Source organism: Salvia hispanica, chromosome 4, assembly GCF_023119035.1.
Source record: "Salvia hispanica cultivar TCC Black 2014 chromosome 4, UniMelb_Shisp_WGS_1.0, whole genome shotgun sequence".
In the NCBI taxonomy this organism is placed as follows: domain Eukaryota; kingdom Viridiplantae; phylum Streptophyta; class Magnoliopsida; order Lamiales; family Lamiaceae; genus Salvia; species Salvia hispanica.
Genome location: NC_062968.1, coordinates 55,475,959 through 55,486,012, shown reverse-complemented (window position 1 = coordinate 55,486,012; position 10,054 = coordinate 55,475,959). Strand labels below are relative to the sequence as shown.

Here is a 10,054-nt window from a genome sequence, read left to right as displayed (position 1 = left end):
TCTGAAGCTTGGCCTCGACCCCACGGATGCAGTCCAACGTGCTGTGATCACCGGGCCTTCTAACGGCCTGATCTGCATCTACTACAGGGCCACCGACGCACCCATTGCAATATGCAACCCTAGTTTAGGCCTCATCACTATCTTGCCACCAAACCCTATTTCAATGTTGTTTGAACCAAATCATCGTCACAGGTTGTGCAACAACCACGGGATTTGGTTCGATGAGGTTGCACAAGATTATGTAGTGGTGCAGCTGTTTTCGTGCTACAAAATCGGTTACTACTTACACGCGTCGGTGTACTCAAAAGCGACGAATTCTTGGAGGGGGCTGACCGTCGGCGGCAGCGATATTATTGCTCATGATTTGTGTGTTGTCTCTCCTATAAATTCTCAGTGCAAGAACGGCTCCTTCTCGCACTGGATAGCGTTTGACAAGGACGATAATGATGTGATTGTGTCGTTCGACTTCAGGAACGAGGGTTTACGTATCTTGGAGATGGCAGACGTGGAGATTGTAAAGAGGTATGGGTATATGAAGATTTTTGCAGAGGGTGATGACTCTTTTCTGGTGTTCAGTGCCGGTGATCAGGAAGATCCTAAGTGGTTGAACATATTTTGGTTGAGAGTTGAAGAGAATAGGCTGCAGTGGGATCGGATGAAGAGAATTGGACCATTTGATGGCCTTGTCATAACCAAGGCTTTGGCTTTGTGTGAGATGGGTTGTGTTGTTTTGAAGGCTAAGACTGGGTGTTTAGTACTTTATGATTATTGTAATAACAAATGTGTTAAATGTTTCGAGATGAAGACGAAAAAGCTCAAGATTTTTGAGCATAGAGGAAGCTTTGTTTTGCCTTAGGTGCTAGTTTTTTTTATTAACTTTCTTTACTTAGTTATATGAACTTTGAAATATATAGTATCTCAAGTTATTTATCTTTTGGTTTATGTGATGAGATTTTGTTAACTTTCATTTGGTTATATATGGTGTGGCACTAAGGTTACGGCCCTTATCAAATTTCCAGTTTATGGAGTACTCTAGTATTTAATGAAAGCTCTATGATCACACACTACATTAGTGAATCTTAACATCAATGGATGAGAATTACGATAAAAACCCCTCAAGTACATCGACACCCGCTACCACTACGTCAGAGAATGCGTTGCAAATCAGGAGATTCAAGTCGGGAATGTGAAATCACAAGATCAGCGTTGCAAATTAGGATATCCAAGTCGAATATGTGAAATCACAAGATCAAGTTGCCGATATTTTCACAAAGCCCCTCAAGTACGAAGACTTTATCAAGATCAGGATGCTGCTCGGAATGACAAATTAAGTTTAAGGGGATGTTGGATTATTGCCATATAAACTTGATTTTGTTAGAATTAACTATAGATAGAATTCTCTAGAATATAGATATTTATCTTAAAATATCTAAATTTTTATAGAGAAAAAATCTAGTTATTTAGAATATAAAAATATTAAGTAGAGTATTCTAGAATGAGTTAGATTACCTATAAATAGGAGTGGGTTGTAACATTTTGTATAAGTTGAGAAGTTGAGAAAGTTTTATAATTAAGAGTGTCATTTATTTTCCCACATAAACAACATCTCCTAAAACATTTCCCACATATTCCATATTCCGCACATTCTCCTCTCAAATATTTCCTCCAAACTTAATTACTTCCAACATATATCTTATAAATTCCAACAATAATATGGTAAAACTGTTTGTACGACTGTAACAATAAGAACAGATATAATGGTCCAAGAGCTATTAAAATATTTACGGTTCTCCGCTCATTCATGGGTCTTGCGCATTGATTTTGGGAGGAGGAAGCCAACTGTTATAGTAGATGTTTTACCTTAAAAATATAGTATGAACTAGATTAGGATATTGGGCTTAAATTAATTATTTGAGTTTTAAGGGCAGAAAAATAAGAGTTAGTAGAAGTTTAAAACTTCAGATATAGAATAACTTTTGTCAGACAAATAATATGCATGTTCAATAAGATACCTTTTCAATTATATGTACATACTTATTTAAATTGCATACTAATTCAACAAAACTTTATCAACTCTTTAAATTAAATTAAATGTTTTTATTAATATATTTATGCATTAAATATAATTTATATTCAAAAAAATTACACTAACTTAAAATAGAGAAATATCAATGAGCAAGTGGGATTTTTTTCATCAAAACAGTCTCCATATTTTCATATACTAGTGGTTTTAAATATATGACGATTTTATGATTTTGGTTTAAAGCATTATCATTTGAATTATTACATCCTGAACAAATGAAAACGGTCCGGATTTAGTTCATTTTAGATGGAGCTGTCAAACTTTTAACGGTCAACGAAAATTAAGTGAACTTTGATTGGATTAACAACTTTTAATTATACGAAATATAAAGATTTGAGTGCTGAAACCTCAAGGCGGCGACCAAGCTAGCGGCGAGCTCCCGGAGGCGGCATGGCAACGGCAGAGCTGGGGCCGTCATGTGTTGGGCCACCCCTACTCTTTTTTGGCCTACTTTTAATTCTAAAGAGCCAGCATTATTATTCTTTTCATTTGATAATGGGTTAGTTTTTATTAGTAATGAATCCTAGTCTTAAGTATAATTAACATTGGAAGAATAAAAATTTGATACTTGGGCATGTAAAGTTAACGAATTGGACTGAATGTTAACTATATAAATAAAACTGCATATATAGACCTCACATACTAAAATTGGTCCAATTTGATATTGAACAATTAAAAACGTGATTATCAAATTTAAACCACACATTACAACAATCCTTACTTATTTGAGTAATAATACTTGTCCGGTGCCGCCGGAAAATGCATCCAAATCTCCACCCCACAATTTCCCAATCTCACGCAAAATTTCATCTCCCAAACTATAAATACCTCAAGCTAATAAACAGAGATCAATTCACCAACACTTAAGTAAATAAATAAAGAAAATAAGTCCCAAAAATGGGGTATTGTAATAACAAAGCAACGGTGGCGGCGATCGCCACCTTCCTCTTCATGGCGTCCACGGCGTCGGCCGCCGCCCAGATCGACGCCATGTGCGCGAACGCCGAGTACAAGGAGACGTGCGAAAAGACGCTCTCCAACGCCAACAACACCGAGCCCAAGGAGCTCCTCCTCTCCGCCTTCAACTCCACCATCCGCAACCTCAAAACCGCCGTCCGCAAATCCGCCCTCTACAAAGACGCCGCGGAGTCCCCGCACCAAGGGCGCCCTCGCCGTGTGCGAGCAAGTCCTCAACACCACCATCGAGAACATGCGGAGATCCTTCAAGCAGGTCGACAAAATTGACGTCAACCAAATCGACGACTATGTCGACGACGTCAAGGTCTGGCTCAGCGCCGGCCTCACCTGCAAGGACACCTGCGTCGACGCCTTTGAAAACACCACAGGTATGCAGCATATCATTTCTCAAAATTAGGGTTTTGATTTTTGTTTTTTAATTTAAGGGTCTATTTGGTACATTGAATTAATTGTGACAGGGTATACAGCATATATCATTTCTCGAAATTAGGGTTTTTTGTATTTTTTATATTAAAGGTCTGTTTGCTGCATGGAATTGATGGCGACAGGATATCAACCTATCATTTCTCGGGTTTTTTTTTTTTTAATTAATTTAAGGGTCATTTGGTACAGGGAAACGGGGAAAAGATAAAGGACTTGCTGAAGACTTCTGGGGAGCTGCTGAGCAACGGCCTCGCGATAGTCTCGGCGTCTCCAAGCTTTCGAGGCAGCTTGATCTCGGAAAGCTGCTCAGTGGCTCCAAGAGGGTCCTTGGGAGGGTGTCCCGGTTTCCCCGGGTTTCTCGGCCATCATGCTAGGGGCCTACTTGGCGCTGCACCGGGGACGTTCACGCCAAGCGCGGTAGTGGCGCAGGACGGGAGTGGGAAATACAAGACCATTGCGGAAGCCATCGCGGCCGCCCCATTGAACAGTACTCAGTTGTTCATTATCCAAATAAAGGCCGGAGTTTACAAGGAGGTCCTCAAGGTCCCTGGCGGTGCTAACAACGTCGTCTTCGTCGGAGAAGGCCCAACGAAGACTATCATATCCGGCAAACAGTGCTTTACAGACGGCATTCCAGCCTTCCAGACTGCAATCCTTTGTGAGTAATCTAGTTCACAATTCTCAAATCACAAATTTTGTCATATTATGCACTCACAAGTTTTGAAAATAGCCATTTAAAAACACATTTTGACTAGTCTTATATTTTAAAAAATTATTTGACTTTATAGAAAAATATTAATAAAAAGTGTTAGTGATTGTAGCTCTCACTTTCATCTATATTTTTATGAACGCGAGCCAACTTACTAGTAGAAAAAGATAAATATATCTTTAAATGATGGATATCCAACAATAACGTGTTAGATTTTGTTAGAATAATGGAATATTAATTTATGAAATTTTAATTTCTCTTTATTATTCTCTTTATATGCTAATTTCTTTTCTTTTCTTAACTTAAATAAATAATATAGTTTCAAAATCACCCAATTGGAATCTTTCCAAAAATGGACATTAAATACACTCTTCAATTTCCTCAATATGGGACCCTTATTCACCTACTGTCTCACATGTCTAAAGTTAAACGATTTCTAAAATCGTGCGGACAGCGGACAAACTTTGTGGGATAGTGAGAGTATTTCATATCCTATTTTGCAAACTGTATAAAGAATTTCATCAAATTCCATTATTACTATTACAATCTTTGTGTGTCACATGTAATTGTAGCCATTGATGGTGATGACTTCATGGCGAAAGACATCGGGATCGAGAACACGGCCGGAGCCTCCGGGCGCCAGGCCGCGGCCGTGCGTGTCTCGGGGGACAAGGCCGTGTTCTACAACGTGCACATGAGCAGCCACCAGAGCACCCTCTACGCCCACATCTATCGCCAGTTCTACCGCGACTGCCGCATCACAGGCACCATGGACATCATCTGGGGCGACGCCGAGGCCGTCTTCCAGAACTGCAACATCGCCGTGAAGCAGCCTCTCCCCGACCAAGACTGCACGGTCACCGCCCAGGCCCGCAACGACACCCGGGCGACGGGCGTGACCGTGCTCCAGAACTGCAGCATCACGGTGGAGAGGGAATTCTTCGCCGTGAAGCCCCCGGCCAAGGCGTACCTGGGGCGGCCGATGAAGGCGTACTCGAGGACGATCGTGATGGAGTCGAACATCGATGGCTTCATCGCGCCCGAGGGGTGGACGGAGTGGATGGGGACGTGGGGCCTCGACACGCTCTACTACGGCGAGTACAACAATCGCGGGCAAGGCGCGGATACGTCGAAAAGGGTGACGTGGAAGGGTATTCAGAAGATGACGCCGGAGCTGGCGGAAGGCTTCACTCCGGCCAAGGTCTACGCCGGCGATGACAGCTGGGTGAAGAACACTGCAATTCCTTATGTTGGAGGAATGGTCAACCCTAAGTGATTAATTAATTTCAGTTTAGTGTGGCATATACTAGTATATTGCACTTTATAATAAGTGGGACATCTTAATACTATGTTATAGTATTTCTTATATATGAGACAGTCCATTTACGGTTCGATTCAAAACTAATATCGAAACCCAATTGAAATTTGGTTGAGTTTCAAGCTTTCATCTTCTTATAATTTTAATAAGATCAATTCAACTGAAATATTGTTTGAATACAGATAAATGGAGAATAATTGGTAGTACTAGTCACTAGATGTTACTACCTCCGCCGTCTCCAAAATTTGTCTCAGTTTGATCCGCATGGATTTTAAGAAATGTAAAGAAAAGTAAGTTGAAAAAGTTAGAATTGTGATCCTAATTTTATAATAGTATATTAGTTTTATAATAAAATGTAAGTAAGAATGAGTTAGTGGAATATGGGGTCCACTACAAAAAATGGTAAAAATTGAAATGGGACAAATTTTTAGGGACGTAGGTAGTATTTTAGACGGGAAAATAATTTTTAAAATGACAATTTTGTCAAATTTTAGTCAATCTCATTAAATTTGAAAAGTGAATTTACTTAAGTTAATTATACTTAATTAGTTAATTATATTTCATAACTCCACTATTAGACAAGCATTACATCATAATGGATTCTATCTTATATAAGTATTTTTGTAATGAAATTATAGCTTGCCACTTGCCAGAGAAAGGAATAATAAACAAGTTGGGGACGGGGAGAAAGATAAACAGTTGAAATCGTGCAACTATGACTACGAAAACCTCCCTTGAATAAAGGGAAAAATTAATATTGAGTAGCAAGAGTCACATTCCAGCATCTCATTACACCATTCCATGTGTATTTGGGAAAATTATCAGAAAAATCATGAAGATCGATTCAAATCTAGTCTCTCTAGCAATTTTTAAAATTACTCAAGGAAAAAACTACGAAATTTAGATTTAGTAGATTCTAAATGTGACTCTTTAACTGGGACGGACTTAAATGACAAAATGTGACTCTTACATTTGGACGGGGGGAGTAGTTTTATTCTAATGTGAGTAGGAATGAGTTAGTGGACGAGCGGGCGGACGGAAGTGAAAATGGTACAAATTTTGTGGGACGGCGGAAATAGAAAAATGAGACGAACTTTCATGGAGGAGTAATATCATATACATCTAAAACTAGTACAATCAATATACCTTCAAATTAGTAATTTATTATGCAAAAAAAATAATTCATACCACGTCCACCAATTTTGCATGCAAGTGACCAGATCTCTCCACCCCACAATTTCCAAGTATCTATCCATATTTAGACTCTCGACAAATCCAAAATCACTACCACAAACGTTGCATCTCCTAACCTATATAAACTCCATATTTTTCACATTCCCAAAAAAAGTGTAGAAAATCAGTTAACAAAATGGGCGATATGAATAAGGCAATCCTGGCGACCTTCCTCCTGGCGGCGTGCATGATCTCCGCCGTCTCCGCCGGCGCCGCCCCGGCCGCCGAGGTGGACACGATGTGCGCGAACGCCGAGTTCAAAGAAACCTGCAAGAAGACCCTCTCCGAGGCCCAGAGCAGCGAGCCCAAGGGGCTTCTTCTCTCGTCGTTCAACTCCACCGTCGAGAACCTCCGGACCGCCATCACCAAGTCGAAAACGTACCAAGACGCCTCCACCGATAAGCGGACGAAGGGGCGCTGGTCGTCTGCGAGCAGGTCCTCAACACCACCGTTAACAATATCAAAAGATCGATGGCCAGGATCGACAAATTCGAGGTCAGCGACGTTGACGACTATGTCGACGACGTCAAGGTCTGGCTCAGCGCCGGTGTCTCCTGCAAGGATACCTGCGTCGACGCTTTCGAGAACACCACCGGTAAATTAATTATGATAATATTACTCTCACTGTTCTCTAGTAATTGTTTCATTTTTTTCTATTTTTCTATATGTCATTAAATCTCTTGAGTATATCACTTGTACTCTTTTTAGCAAAGTGTACTATTCATCCTGTGACTCATATCACTCATATTTTATTATAAAATCACTAATAAAAATAGTAATATATTCAACTAACTCACTTATTGTCGGACAGGCGATCTTGTTTTTAATTTTCCATAACTTGTTTCTAGATCAAAAACTCTAATCCTAATGTATTGTTCGGTTGTCTTGACTTACTATTATCATATGATTATTCATCTAAAATAAATTGTAGGATTACTTTAGTTGAAGGGGCAGCTATGACTAATTATCATAAAACTATTCATCTAGTATTAAATTGTGGGATTCAATCTTATGAACCTAACACAAAATATATTTAATCATTAGATATAATTTTACGAACCGAATGATGCCTAAATGTATATTACGTGTTGGTAGGGGAGACTGGCGAGAAGATAAAGGAACTGCTCAAAACCTCCGGCGAGATGCTGAGCAACGGCCTCGCGATAGTCGATGGTGTGGCAAAGCTTTTCGAGGCGCTCGATCTCGGAAAACTGTTCAGCGGCTCGAGAGAGGTCCTCGAGCAGAAAGTGATGGAGACAGTCCCGCGGAATCCGGGTTTCGTGGATCCGCATCAGAGAAGCCTCCTTGGCGCGGCTCCGGGGAAGTTCACGCCAAATGCGGTGGTGGCGCTTGACGGCAGCGGGAAATACAAGACGATCGGGGCAGCCATCGCCGCCGCGCCCATTAATAGCACCAAGTTGTTCGTTATCCAAATCAAGGCCGGTGTTTACAAGGAGGTTGTCAAGGTCCCCGGTGGCGCCAACAACGTCGTCCTCGTCGGAGAAGGCCCCACCAAGACCGTCATCTCCGGTAGCCAAAGCTTCGTATCGGGCATCCCTACCTTCCAAACTGCAACTCTATGTAAGCTTTGCCTACAAAATTGGTATAAGATTGATCATAACCAAATTTCGTTATTTAAAATCTAATTAACACGTTTGGTGTTGTAGCCGTTGATGGGGATGACTTTATGGCAAAGGACATCAAGATCGAGAACTCGGCCGGAGCCTCGGGGCGCCAGGCGATAGCAGTGCGCGTCTCCGGGGACAAGGCGGTGTTCTACAACGTGCACATGAGCGGCTACCAGAGCACCCTCTACGCCCACATCTACCGCCAATTCTACCGCAACTGCCACATCTCCGGCACCATGGACATCATCTGGGGCGACGCCGAGGCCGTCTTCCAAAACTGCGTCGTCGCGGTGAAGCAGCCTCTCGCCAACCAAGATTGCACGGTGACGGCCCAGGCCCGCAACGACAGCCGGGCCGTGGGCGTGACGGTGCTCCAAAACTGCAGCATCACGGTGGAGAAGGAATTCTTCACCGTGAAGCCCGTGCCAAGCGTACCTGGGCCGGCCCATGAAGAGCGTTCTCGAGGACGATCGTGATGGAGTCGAACATCGACGGAGCTTCATCGCGCCCGAGGGGTGGACGGAGTGGATGGGGACGTGGGGCCTCGACACGCTCTACTACGGCGAGTACAAGAACCGGGGGCAAGGGGCCGCCACCGAAAGGGTGACGTGGAAGGGCATTCAGAAGATGACGCCGGATCTCGCCGATAAATTCACTCCGGCGAAGGTCTACGACGGCGACGACAGCTGGATTAAGAACACCGCAATTCCTTATGTTGGAGGAATGGTCAACCCTAAATGAACATACTAATTTAATTTTCTAATTAACAAGTGAGACATGTAAAACTAGGCTATGATATTCAATTAGGAGTTTTTTTTAATCTTATTTTACAATTATTAGGAATTAGTATGTCACCTGTATGATTGATGTATATGTTTTGATGAAATGATGTTTTTAAAATGTAGAAATTTATTACGACATTGTCCACGAAAATTCGTCTCGGTTTGACCGGGCGCGGATTTTAAGAAATGTAATAGAAAGTGAGTTGAAAAGTTGTTGGATTGTGGGTCCTAATTTTATATATTAGTTTTATAATAAAATATGAGTAGGAATGAGTTAGTGGAATATGAGGTCACTACAAAAATAGTAAAAGTGAAATGCGACAAATTTTGGGAGACGGACGGAAATGCAAAATGGGACAAATTTTTGTGGACGGAGGGAGTAGTACTTTTTTACTCACTCCATCCACAAACAATAGATCACTTTGCTATTTTGGAACGTCCATAAAAATAGATCAATTTTTTAAAATGGAAATTTTATCTCATACTTTCACACTTTTTCTTCCTCTCATACTTTACTCACTTTTCTCTCTATCTCTCTTCTTTACCTACTTTTTTTCTCTCTCTCTTACTTTACCAATTCTACATTAAAACCCGTGCCATACACAAAGTGGTTTATTTTTTGTGGACAGAGGGAGTATATGTGTAGATATTGAGTCCAATCCTATCCCACATCGAAAATCTGAGGAAAATCGGAAGGTGTATATAATTCAATTATGAAGTTTTTAAAATGTAGTAATTTATTAATGTGTATTTTTCACAAATAAAAGAACAATAAACACTATAATGTCCCAAAATATTAATGTTCCTAAACGATGCCACTCGCCAAATCTTTCTTCGCCGAGGCGTCCACCGGCTCGGCCGGCGAGTGGCAGAGCGGGCAGGTGGAGTGCGACAGGAACC

General features: G+C 41.3%; 2 pseudogenes; both read left to right on the top strand.

Annotated features, from left to right (window-relative positions):
• The first annotated feature begins 2,951 nt into the window (after nucleotides 1-2,951).
• LOC125217939 lies at nucleotides 2,952-5,633 on the top strand (annotated as a pseudogene).
• Nucleotides 5,634-6,884: 1,251 nt separating this feature from the next.
• Nucleotides 6,885-9,245, top strand: LOC125221446 (annotated as a pseudogene).
• Nucleotides 9,246-10,054: the final 809 nt, after the last annotated feature.